Raw genomic sequence first — 12929 nt, forward strand, 5'->3', positions numbered from 1 at the left:
CGGCCCCGCTTTCAACTCTGCCCCTCCACTTGCCGCCCATTTCATGCCAGGCGCTGCTGCCTGCTCTTTCCCTCTTTCCTTTCATTTGCTTTCCTTCTGACCTGCCCCTTTCAAACCTGCTTGCACGTGGAAAGCATCCAGGGCCCGAACTGAGCTACCACGCCGAGAATTGCTAGGCCAAAGGCTGACGGCCGACAAATGTGCTTTCGCCGCTGGAGAGCGCCAGCTGCTGGACATCAAGTGCTCTACGGGAGAGCTGCAAGTGGAATGCATCTGCAGGCTGCTCCGTTGAATTGCATTCGAGGACAGCCACGAATGGACAGGAACCACGCATGGCGAAAGCTGCGTGTGGAAAGCATCCAGGGCCTCGGGGGAGGCGCTTTCCCTGCGCTCTTGCTTAAAGGCTGGGTTCGGAGGCTGGTACAGCGTCTATGGCCATACTACCCTGAACACGCCCGATCTCGTCTGATCTCGGAAGCTAAGCAGGGTCAGGCCTGGTTAGTACTTGGATGGGAGACCGCCTGGGAATACCGGGTGCCGTAGGCTTTTGCCTCCTTTTGCCGGTCAGCGGCCCCGCTTTCAACTTTGCCCCTCCACTTGCCGCCCATTTCATGCCAGGCGCTGCTGCCTGCTCTTTCCCTCTTTCCTTTCATTTGCTTTTTAACAGCCATGAATGGTCTGGAACTTTGCAAGGTGAGTGCTGCGTGGGGAAATCATCCAGGGCCTCAGGGGAGTCACTTTCCTTGCACTCTTTTTAAAGGTTGCATTCGGAGGCTGTTGTAAGTTATTGTAGAAATCTATACTCATAATCAGTTGCAAGGAATACATGGGCAAAGATAATACACCTATGATCAGAATTAGTCTTGAATATATAAGCTGTGTAACATCTAACTGAAAAAGACTTCACTTTCTTCTCAGATGCAAACCAATCATTTTCAAGACGAGTCTATTTATCGATATCCAGCGACTTGGTTCCTAAATTATCAAAAACGGAAATTTGCCTATAACATGCTATCATCTTAATGCAGTTTTTATGGACCTGAAAGTGTTCGTACAGGGTTCCTTCAGATGGAGAATAAATGATGATTTGTTGAGAAGTACTTCAATTGTAAACAAAGCCCCAAAAGCCCTAAAGGGCTATTTTGAAGTAAGTGTGAATCGGAATGGAAACAAGAGTTACCGTATTTTCCCCTCTATAACACGCATATTTTTTCTCCTAAAAAGTAAGGGGAAACGTCTATGCGTGTTATTGAGTGAATGTGTGGTTCCTGGAGCCGACTGGCCCGAGTGCATCGCACATTTTCTTCGAGGGTCGTCTTCGTTGCGGTCAGCAAAAGCCAGGGAAGTGCTTGCTAGGAGGTTTGGCCACTCTGCAGCGCGACTGTGTGTTTGCTAGTGTGTGTGCTTTGTGAGTGTATGGTTTCCTGTGTTTTTGTTCGCTAGCGTGGGTTCTTGGAGGGAGTGAGAGAGTGACTGACTGCTGCATCTTCTCCTGCAATTTGCCTTTAAAAAAATTGGAAGCAGCGGGGCAGTGAAAACCACCTCCAAAAGCCCCATTTTTCCCTTCTAAGGCTGCAGCTTGGTTTCGGGAGCCCTGAACCCCTGCCTTGTTCTTGAGGGATCTTTGAGGTTTTCCCTTTAGCTTTAACCCAGCCCCCTTACTTTACCAGTTTATCTTCATTCTCGGTGTGGTAAACTGATTGCAGGCAGCCACACGTGTGTTCGAGCCTCCCGAGAGAGAAAGCTGTTGCTTTCCTGCATTCTGCCTCAGGGTCTTACTGCCCACCCTCTTCTGTTTCGTTACTGTGTTTGCTCAAACAGAACAAAGAGCAGAGAAAACCCCTCCCCTCCAGGCAAGCAGAGGGGAAAGCAGAGCGTCCTTCCTTCTAATTCCTCTCCGTGCTCCGGTGCTGCTGCTGCGTCTAGGGACTCGCAGGCAACATGCAGGTGGGAGGGAGAGAGAGAGAGAGAGCTGGCTGGCTGGCTTGGGTGGGTGGGTGGGTGGGTGGGGAACTTTTGCCTTCCTTTCCTCCCTCTGGTAAAACCCCTCTCCTGCATTCTTAGCCAGCTGCTTCTCCGCACACCCCTCTCGGTGCTCCTTGTCCCTTCTATGTTTTTCCTTCCCTCCCCACTTAAAACGTGGTTACAAAGCACGGATCTACATGGATCCTCAGGATCTTTGCATTGGGTCACCCCAAATTCACCATCAGATCACATAGCGTGTCCATGGCTACAGCCTGCACCAAAAAAATCATGCACCCACTGTTGCCTGGGGCTGCAATGGTACAAAAACGTGGTTACAAAGCATGGATCCACGTGGATCCTCAGGATCTTTGCATTGGGTCACCCCAAATTCACCATCAGATCACATAGCATGTCCATGGCTACAGCCTGCACCAAAAAAATCACGCACCCACTGTTGTCTGGGGCTGCAATGGTGCAAAAACGTGGTTAGAAAGCGCAGATCCACCTGGATTCTCAGGATTTTTGCATTGGGCTACCCCAAACTCACCGTCAAATCACATGTCTGTGGCCACAGCATGAAGCTCAAAAATGATACATCCACTGTTTCATTCAGATTTTTTTTTCTTGTTTTCCTCCTCTAAAAACTATGTGCGTGTTATGGTCAAGTGCGTGTTATCGAGCGAAAAATACGGTATTTGTGATGCCAGCAAAGCAGTAATGAGAGGATTTCTTATGCATCAAAATTCAATTAGGAAAAAGTCACAGAATGAGAACAAAGATAAAATTAATGAGCAATTAAAAGACAAAGAGAAGAAGCTTAGGGGAAATCCAAATAATTTGCAGGGGGGAAAAGAAATTAAAGCTCTACACATTCAATATTCACAGGTTGTAATTCAAGAAATAGAATGGAAGTTAAGGAGGATGAGACAAAGAAACTTTGATTCTGCAAATAAACATTAGAAACTTCTAGCCTGGCAGTTAAAAAAGAGAGAAAAGCAAAGTACTATCAAGTATTGTAACAGAAGGAAAATCTGTAGAGAACCCTGCAAGCATAATAAAATGTTTTTATAAGTATAACAAACAACTGTATAGAAAAGATAAAGAGGACCAGGCAAAAATTGAGCAATTCATTAAAACTGATGGTTTGCAGAAGATTCCAGAAGATAAAAGATTTTACTAAAGGGACTAATCACAAGACAGGAAGTGGAACATGCAATGAATTCAATGCAATTTGGCAAGGCACCGAGACCAGATGGTCTATCAGCGAAATATTATAAGACATTGAAAGATTGGCTCATTCAATCTCTGGTAGAAGTATGTAATCTGATTTTACGAGGGGGCAAAGCACCTGAAACCTGGAAGGAAGCTTATATTACTCTGATTCCCAAACAGGGTCAAGACAGATCCAATGTCAAGAACTACAGACCAATCTCCTTACTTAATGTGGTTTACAACATTTTTGCAAATATATTTGCTAGCAGGCTAAAGTAAGCTTTGTCTGAGCATATACATAAGTACCAGGCAGGATTTCTGCCTCGAAGGCATATGAAAGATAATATTAGGAATATTATTGATATTTTGGATAAGTTGGAAGCAAGAAAGAACTGCAAAGAAATGTTAATGTTTATTGACACAGAGAAAGCCTTTAACAATGTATCTTGGAGTTTTATATTACATAACTTTGAAAGTATGGGGGTTGGTCAAGACTTTTTAAATGGTATTGAAGCAATCTATCAAGAACAAAAAGCCAAAATTATTGTAAATAATGTGGTATCGGAGGAAATTAGAATTGAGAACGGAACCAGGCAAGGGTGCCCACTTTCCCCTCTGCTGTCTATTTCAGTCCTAGAAGTCTTGCTAAGTATGATTAGAAAAGATGAACAAATTAAAGGTACAGTGGTACCTTGGATTACATACGCTTCAGGTTACAGACTCCACTAACCCAGAAATAGTACCTCGGGTTAAAAACTTTACTTCAGGATGAGAAGAGAAATCGCGTGACAGTGGTGTGGCAGCAGTGGAAGGCCCCATTAGCTAAAGTGGTGCTTCAGGTTAAGAACAGTTTCAGGTTAAGAACGGATCTCCAGAATGAATTAAGTTCTTAACCTGAGGTACCACTGTATCACAGTAGGATCCAAACAATATAAATTAAATGCCTTTACTGACGATTTAGTATTGACACTACCAGATCCAGACTCCAGTGCAGCAAAAGCACTGGAGCTGATACAGGAATTCGGACAGGTAGTGGGATTTAAGTTAAATAAGAGAAAAATCAAAGTATTAGAGAAAAATCTGGATAATGACGAAAGAAAACTATTACAAGAAAAGATTTCGTGAAAAAAGTTAAATATCTGGGGGTGAATCTGGGGAAAATTTGAATTTGTACAAAGATAACTATGAGAAATTATGGAATGAAATTAAGAGAGATTTAGAGATATGGTCAAATTTAAAATTGTCATTAATGGGCTGGATTTCAGTGGTTAAGATGAATGTGTTGCCAAAGATGTTATTTCTGTTCCAAGCCCTCCCAATCATAGACAATGTGAAATGTTTTAAAGAATAGAATAAAGCGCTATCTAGATTTATCTGTCAGGGGGGGAAACCCAGAATTAAATATAAATTACTTATGGATTCTAAAGAAGGAGGGGGATTTTCCCTGCCAGATTTGAAAATCAACAACAATCTTTATTATGGTCCAGAGACCCAACAAATCGTTACAAAGCAATACACAATTCATACAGCCTACCTCCAGGTTAAACAAGCATTTTGTTCAGAATGTAGGGATCATTAGTTCTTGCAACCATCGATAAAAACTTTGCCACTGCTAATGTTCTAGCATTTGTCCGGTCTTCCAATAGGAACCTGACATAGAGTGAGCCTCTGATTTTCCTGGGAAAGGTACCAGCAAGGGTAGTATCAGTTCAGCCCTGGCTTGCTGGCTTGCACAGTGCAACAAAATATGTTTTATGGAATCGATGTCTTGAGCACACGAGCAAAGTCTGTCCTGGTAGGGAACTCCTCTCAACCTGCCATCCAACACTGCAGAAGGAAAGACGTTTAGTCTGGCGAAAAGCCTTCAATAGTTTGGTACTGTCAGGTTTTTAATGTAAGATGTTAACTTAAAGTCATGCTCATATTGTACTTCTACTGCCAGTGGACTACAGACTGCATGTGATCGAGATCGCAAGTCACTATGTGCATTATCGCATGATCTTTGCTTTAACATCTTTTGGGCGCCTTCATAACCCAGGTAATACAGTTGGGGGGGGTGACAGACCAATAGAGGTGGCATTTTAGCCATGGTTTTCTGCCATTTGCTGACAAATTCCTCATTGGTCAGGTGTTGGTACAAACCCTTCCCTAGATCAAACACTGAAATCCTGAGCCAATGTTTTAGGGCAGCCCACCATGCTTTAGTTGAAATTGGGCATTCACCAGCTAACAGAAGTATGGAGTTGGGGACACAGTTGGGTACCTGCAGCAGAGATCGTAGAAATTTTGCCTGAAAGCCATCTAGCTTTGGCAGGTCCCCATTAAGCCAGACATTTGCAGCATACAGGAGTTGGGAAACGGGTTTTGCATTGAAAACCCTTAAGGCTGCTGGAACATATTTGCCTCCCTTTGTGAAAAAGAATCTGAGTATGGCTAGCTTTGTGATCTCCGCCTTTTGAAGGGAGGTTTGCCAGTGGTGCTTCCAAGATCCTGTATGATGGAATGTGAGCCCTAGATAACTGAAGTATTTGATCTGTTCAAGGTTATGGCCATCCAGCACCCATTTAGACCAGGAGAAGCTTCTTTCAAAAACTACAGTTTTAGATTTTTCATAATTCCAATATTTCCAGAACAGTAATCAGAAAATTTCCTCAGCAGATAATTCAAACCCGGTCTGGAACGTGAGATGATGGTTGTGTCATCAGCATATAACAGCAAGGGGGTCCTTCTCATTCCAATTTTTGGAAGGTGTCCATCTGGGTCCATTAGGCTCTCTTCTAGGTCATTTAAGAATAGACAAAACAATGTGAGGTCCAGAATGCATCCCTGTCTCATCCCCTAGTCATCTCAATGCTGTTCGATAACTGTCCCTGTCGACTGCATTGGACCTGCAGTTTGGTTCCATTGTACAGGGCTTTTATAAGAAAGAGGAGTTGTTCGTCCTGCAAAATCAGATTTAATTTGGACCATAGCTGGCATCTGGGGATGGAGTCAAACACTGATTTCAGATCCATGAAGGCCACGAAGGCTAGGAAAGACAGCATTAGACCGTGGTCTGATGTTGAATGGTTCTCACGAAAGGCTGCCTGGGCTTCAGATAGTATATTATGTTCATTTAGAAAAGTTGTCAGTTTGCTACTGAGGAATCAGGCATACAGCTTCCCAATTATTGAGAGCAGGCTAATTGGCCTATACAGTGGTGCCCCGCAAGATGAATGCCTCGCAAAACGAAAAACGCGCAAGACGAAAGGGTTTTTCGGTTTTTGCGTCGCTTCGCTAGACGATTTTCCCTATGGGCTTGCTTCACAAGACGAAACGTCTTGGGAGTCCTTGCGAGTTTGTTTCCTTTTTCTTTAAGCCACTAAGCCGTTAATAGCCGCTAAGCCGCTAATAGCCGTGCTTCGCAAGACGAAAAAACCGCAAGATGAAGAGACTCGCGGAACGGATTAATTTCGTCTTGCGAGGCACCACTGTAATTGGAGGGTACATTTGGGTGGCCTCTCTTAAAGATTGGGACTACTATAGCATGTTTCCAGCTATATGGTACCTTACCTGAGTTATTTACTACTGTAAAAAGTGCTGCCAGAAGCGGAGCCCACCAGTGCTGGTTTAATGTAATCAACTCCGCTGGGATAAAGTCTTTCCCCGGAGCCTTTCCGCTCTTCAGATTCCCAATTAATGGGGGGACTTCCGGCGAGGCAGCATGGCGGCTGCAACAGCAGAAAAGAGCTCCTGAAGCCAGCCAGAGTAAAAGGCTCTGTCTGGCCGACTCCGGGACTCCCAGGACTGCTGCCGCCAGCACTACCAGCGGAGAGGAATTGGGGGTGCCCGGGGCGTCTATCAAAGGAGCCAAAACACCCCCCCACAACCTTGATTGAGCCGGTAAGGCACCCGACCATCCCCCCAACAGCCGAGAGGAGCTCCAAAACCAGGAGGACAGTGAAGCTAAGGCAAAGAGGGAAGGGGGAAAAGGGGGGAAAGAGGAAGAAAAAGAAAGAAAGAAAGAAAGAAAGAAAGAAAAAGGAGCCCCAGCTTTACCGCTGCTGCCCCCATCTGTGCCTACGGGAAAGAAGAGGAGACGTAGGTGAGCAGAAAAAAGGCTCCGGAAAAACACGTGGCTGAGCCGACTCCAGCCTCCAGCGGCAAGGAAAACAGAGGAAAGCCGCATGACAAAGATCGCAGAAAGGAAGAAACTACCCTTTTTTTTCTTTTCTTAAATCCCCCTTTTTAACCCCTTCCTCCCCCTCTCCCTTTTTTAAAAAAAAAAATAATAATTCTTTTTTATTCCCCCCCCGCCATATACCTACTTTTATCACTTCTCTTTTTAAAAGAGGGGCCACTGCTGCAGCAGCCACCCTTACTTTTTTACAAACAAAAAATAATAATAGTAATTAGGGGGAAATAGGTTGTTTTTTAAAAAACAACACACACACACAATTCCCCCCCTCTTTTTAAAGCCCTTTCTATTCTATTTGTTAGCTTGTTCTTGAGGGGGGAACCTTTGGCCCCCAGCTACGACCACCACTCTCTTTTAAAACAAAAATTTCCTCCATACCACTACTATTGCTATTGATACTCTCCCCCCCCCCGTTTATTTTTCTCTCCCTTTTTGCTCTCCTCTCTCTCTCCCTTCACCCCCCTTATTTTTTCCTTTTATCCCACCTTTCACTTTCCATCCCCAATTTTGTTTTCTATCCCCTCTATTTTTTAAAATCAACTCCCCCTTTTTAGCCTGTTCGTCAGTTTGTTTTTGAGGGGGAGCCCTTCCCCCCCACCCCCTCTTTTAAAATAAGACTCTCCCCCCATACCATTGCCACAGCTCACCCTCCCTCTCTCCCCCTCCCTTTTCTTCTCCTTTTCCCACCCTTCCCCCCTCCTTTCCTTTTCTCTCCCTCCTCCCTCTCTCCATCCCCCCCTTCCCCTAAAGGAAACACATACACACATTCATATCACCATATCATACTTTGCCCCCCTCATACTATAGCTAAAACTACTGCTGCAATCTAATACCGCTGAAATTACTGTACTATCTCTCCTCTCTCTTTCAACTCTCTTTTTGTCTCTCTCTCTCTCTCTTCTCTTTTACTCTAATCCCCCCTCTCCCCCCCTCCATCTCCCCCCTTCTTCTTTCCTTCTTCTTCTTCCTTTTTCTCCCTCCACCCTTTACATATAGCCTATTTGTCTGTCTCTATTTCTGAGCACACCCCCAACCCCAACTTCCACCTTAACTGGACCCCAATACCCCTTTTGGGTATATACAACCCCCTCCTAAACACATATTTCCCCTGGCCCCACCCCTCTAATCTCTTGTATCTCTACCTGCTAACCCCCCCTTTATATGAACTGTCCGTCCGTTAGTCTATCCATCTCTGCTTACCTGCCCCCCCATGACCACCTAATCCAAACGCTCTGTAAAAGCCACCAGCCAGCAGCGCCTGATCAGCCCAGCAACCCAACAATACCCAGGAATCACCACTGCCACAACTCCTAACCACCACACGCCCTACTGCAAGAGGACGCCAAGCCAACCTCAAACCAAAACCATTAGGGAGACTGAGATGACACCAACCAGGGAGATGGCAATCAATGCTAATACCGTAACTCCCCTTCAAGATGATGACCACCCAGTAACGAAACGAGATCTGAGGGAAATGGAAGCAAGATTAGAAGAAACACTGAAGGCCACAATGGCTCCCATGCAGGTACTAATCAACAATCTAACCTCCAAAGTGGAAGCTCTAGAGAACAAGAACCAAATGCAAGAAAGAATAATAGAGCAATACCGGGAGGAGAACGCACGTGTGAACAAGAAACTGGACGAACTGGTAAACCAAATGGAAGCAGAACACAGAGATGAAAATTAAGCAAGCCGACCTTGAAGACCGCAATAGACGTTGTAACATCCGCTTCCGCAACTTTCCTGAAAAAACAGAGGAGAAAAGCCCAGCAGACCTAATTATACGCTGGCTGAAAAACACAATCCCAAGCCTGAAACTTGAGGCAGATGACTTGGAGAGGGCTCACAGAGCCCTAAAACCTATGCCAAAACCCAGCGCTCCCCCAAGAGACATCATTGTATGCTTCACACGCTACAAAAAGAAGGAAGAGGTATGGAACAACCTCAGAAACTCAACCAACCTTCGATATGGCGAAACCCCCATTCTGGCCCTACAGGACCTATCTCAGGATACCCTAAACCGGAGGAAAAGCCTGCGCCCATGCACCCAGCGTCTCCAACAAGCAGGGATCAAATACCGATGGGGCTTCCCCTTCCGCCTCATTGTAACAACCAATACAACACAACACATGGCTACCAACATACCTGAGGCCCTGCAACTACTAAAGAACCTTGAACTCGACCTCCCACCGGAATGGCAACCGACAAACCCACCAAGTGACAGCCCCAATCACGAGGAAACAACAGCAAACAACTGGACGACGGTACAGAAGAAAAAGAAACAACAGAAGCGGCACAACAGCGCAAACCAATACAGACAAGCATCATGCTCAGAACCGTCCCGCCGGCCATACGACACAAGAAACCAGACCAAGATTAACCAAACCAATTCATCGCAGATGGACAACCCTACAACAGCAACAACCGCAGCTGAATGAAGCAACCAGGAAGAAACCACAAACTGAAGGACTGGTGATTCCCCCCCCCCATTCCCCCTCTCTCTCCCCCCCCCAAAACATAGATTTAGTTAACACCATCAACATCCCCCCCAGCCCCGCACCCCCACAGAAATCCCCACCCCAACACCAGTCCAGACGACCTCAACCACATTCCCCATCACCCACACCTTCAACATCCCCATACTCCATACTAAGGAAAAACAACTCCTCCAACCTTAATAACACAACCCACAATCAGGCTAAAATCTGATAAAATCAACCAGCACTATGGTGGCACCAGAGCGTACCAGCACCCACATCCCCACCCCAACACACCAACAATGTTGCTCATAACATTGGCAACATTGCTTATGAACCTTATACTTGACAGCGACGTTACAAAGCCACTTCACACTGTCTCACTGATCTCCCCCTATCGCAAACAACAGGGGGGATGGCCTGTCCTTGAACACGGCCTTCCACACCAGCTGAGACTAGGACCAACCGGCTAAATGCCAGATGGCCTAAAATACCCCAAACAAACACCTATATGACTACATATAGGAAACTCTCTACAACTTACCCCCTACTCTTTAACCCAAATCTTACTCTAATCCCATTAGCCCTCCACCCACCACACCCTAGGTCAGCGCAACCCCACTGGTTCTTTAAACAACACGAAGAGAGAGACACAAGACAACCCGAACGGGTTGGCAGGGAATCGCCCCACATAATAGATAAGCAAGATGGCTAACCTAAAAGCAATTACATTAAACGTGAGGGGGCTGGGAAACCCCATCAAAAGAAAACGCATCACCTCATACATAAACACCATGAAACCACATATCACCTTCCTACAAGAAATACACAACCCACCCAAAGGCAGCAAACTCCTGAGCGACCCCCACTTCAGTCAACAGTGGGTCGCACGAGGCTCAGGGAAAGCTCGCGGTGTAGCCATAATACTCAGTAGAGACCTGAACTTCACTGCCACAACAGTCCTCAAGGACAAAAAAGGCAGATTCATTTTCGCTAAAGGGACACTAGATGGCAAAATCAAACTGACAATCGGCTCCATATATGCCCCAAACGCGAAACAATTAGAATTCTTCCAGAAGACACTAAACAAATTCCTCTCCTTCTCTGAAGGGGAAGCAATCCTAGGAGGGGACCTCAATCTAAATATGAAAGGTATATCCCTGAAAGACATCCACCCTACAACCCCATGGGCAACCTTCCTCCGAAGGAAACCCCCAACAACTAGGAACTCTTACAAGTTACTAAAAATGCTAAAAAACAGGGGTCTCTATGACATTTGGGGTGAGCAAAACCCGGGAGACATCAGCCATACATTCCAATCGGGACGTCATGATACAGTGTCCAGACTGGACAGCATTCTGCTCACACAGGGTCTGATCCCCTCAGTGGAATCAACAAACATAGGTAACATTAAAATCACAGATCATGCCCCAGTAGAAGTCACCGTTAAAATAGGAGAAGGAACACAAACCACCCCATCATGTGTTTTTTTTTAAATAATTTTTTATTAAAGGTTTTTATAACAATAACAAACATATAACAAATACATAAACAGACAAAAACAAAAACAAAACAAAAAACATGTACCATTTCATATCTTAATTTCTTATACCTTTCTTCCCCGACTTCCTCATGCCTCCCTTTTCTGTATTCCAAATTCTTATCAATTACTCAGCAAATCTTCCCTTATTTTAATTTAAATTTAATCTAATCTTCCTTATTCTCCTTGTCTTAACCCTTGCTAATAGTAACCGTTTACTTTCCAGTCCAACATCATTCTAACTTTCATTAATTTTGTAATATTTCTGTAAATAGTCCTTGAACTTTTTCCATGCTTCTTGCGCTGCTTCTCTTCCCTGGTTTCGGATTCTGCTCGTCATTTGTGCCAGGCCCATATATCACCTTCATCTGCCATTCTTCCAGTGTGGGTAGTTCTTGTGTCTTCCAGTACTTCGCAATAAGCATTCTAGCTGCTGTTGTAGCGTACAAAAAGAAAGTTATATCCATCTTTAACACCCCCTGTCCGACAATACCCAAGAGAAAGGCCTCTGGTTTCTTAGGGAAAGTATATTTAAATACCTTTTTAAGTTCATTATAGATCATTTCCCAGAATGCCTTAATCTTCGGGCACGTCCACCAAAGGTGAAAAAATGTACCCTCCTTTTCTTTACATTTCCAACATTTATTATCAGGCAAGTGGTAAATCTTTGCAAGCTTGACTGGGGATATGTACCACCTATATATCATTTTCATAATGTTTTCTCTTAGAGCATTACATGCCGTTAATTTCATCCCGGTGGTCCACAACTTTTCCCAATCAGCAAACAAAATATTATGACCAATGTCCTGAGCCCATTTAATCATAGCTGATTTAACCGTTTCGTCTTGTGTATTCCATTTCAGCAGCAAGTTGTACATTTTTGACAAATTCTTAGTACTGGGTTCTAACAATTCTGTCTCCAATTTTGATTTTTCCACCTGGAAGCCAATTTTACTGTCCAATTTAAACGCTTCATTTATTTGATGATAGTGCAGCCAATCTCTCACCTTCCCTTTTAATTTCTCAAAACTCTGCAATCTCAATTTGTCCCCTTCCTTTTCCAAAATTTCCCAGTATCTTGGCCACTTCGACTCCATGTTTAACTTTTTAACTGCCTTAGCTTCCATTGGCGACAGCCACCTTGGAGTTTTATTTTCCAGCAGATCTTTATATCTAATCCAAACATTTAATAATGCTTTTCTGACAATATGGTTTTTAAAACTTTTGTGTGCTTTAACCTTGTCATACCACAAATATGCATGCCACCCAAAAATGTTATTAAAACCTTCCGAATCCAAAATGTCTGTGTTTTCAAGAAGTAGCCATTCTTTCAGCCAGCAGAAAGCTGCCGCTTCATAGTAAAGTTTAAAGTCTGGCAGGGCAAACCCCCCTCTTTCCTTTGAGTCCGTTAATATCTTAAATTTAATTCTGGGCCTCTTGCCCTGCCAGACAAATTTAGATATATCTTTTTGCCACTTCTTGAAACAGTCCATTTTTTCCATTATTTGCAATGCTTGGAACAAAAACAACATTCTTGGCAGTACATTCATCTTTATAA

The 12929-nt window shown here is 44.3% G+C and overlaps 1 protein-coding gene and 1 long non-coding RNA gene across 6 annotated transcripts in view; one reads left to right on the forward strand and one right to left on the reverse strand.

Moving 5' to 3' along the window:
* The window catches only part of VWA5B2 (von Willebrand factor A domain containing 5B2), an 89060-nt gene that overhangs the window by 19599 nt on the left and 56532 nt on the right, over positions 1-12929 (forward strand). The window lies entirely within an intron of this gene.
* Positions 3033-6851, reverse strand: LOC310763194. Its single transcript, XR_014548535.1, has 2 exons — positions 6646-6851; positions 3033-5325 (listed from the first exon to the last, which is right to left on the reverse strand). It is a non-coding gene; the product is annotated as an uncharacterized lncRNA (long non-coding RNA).

Source organism: Podarcis filfolensis (assembly GCF_964270895.1).
Source record: "Podarcis filfolensis genome assembly, chromosome: 5".
NCBI classification, from domain to species: domain Eukaryota; kingdom Metazoa; phylum Chordata; class Lepidosauria; order Squamata; family Lacertidae; genus Podarcis; species Podarcis filfolensis.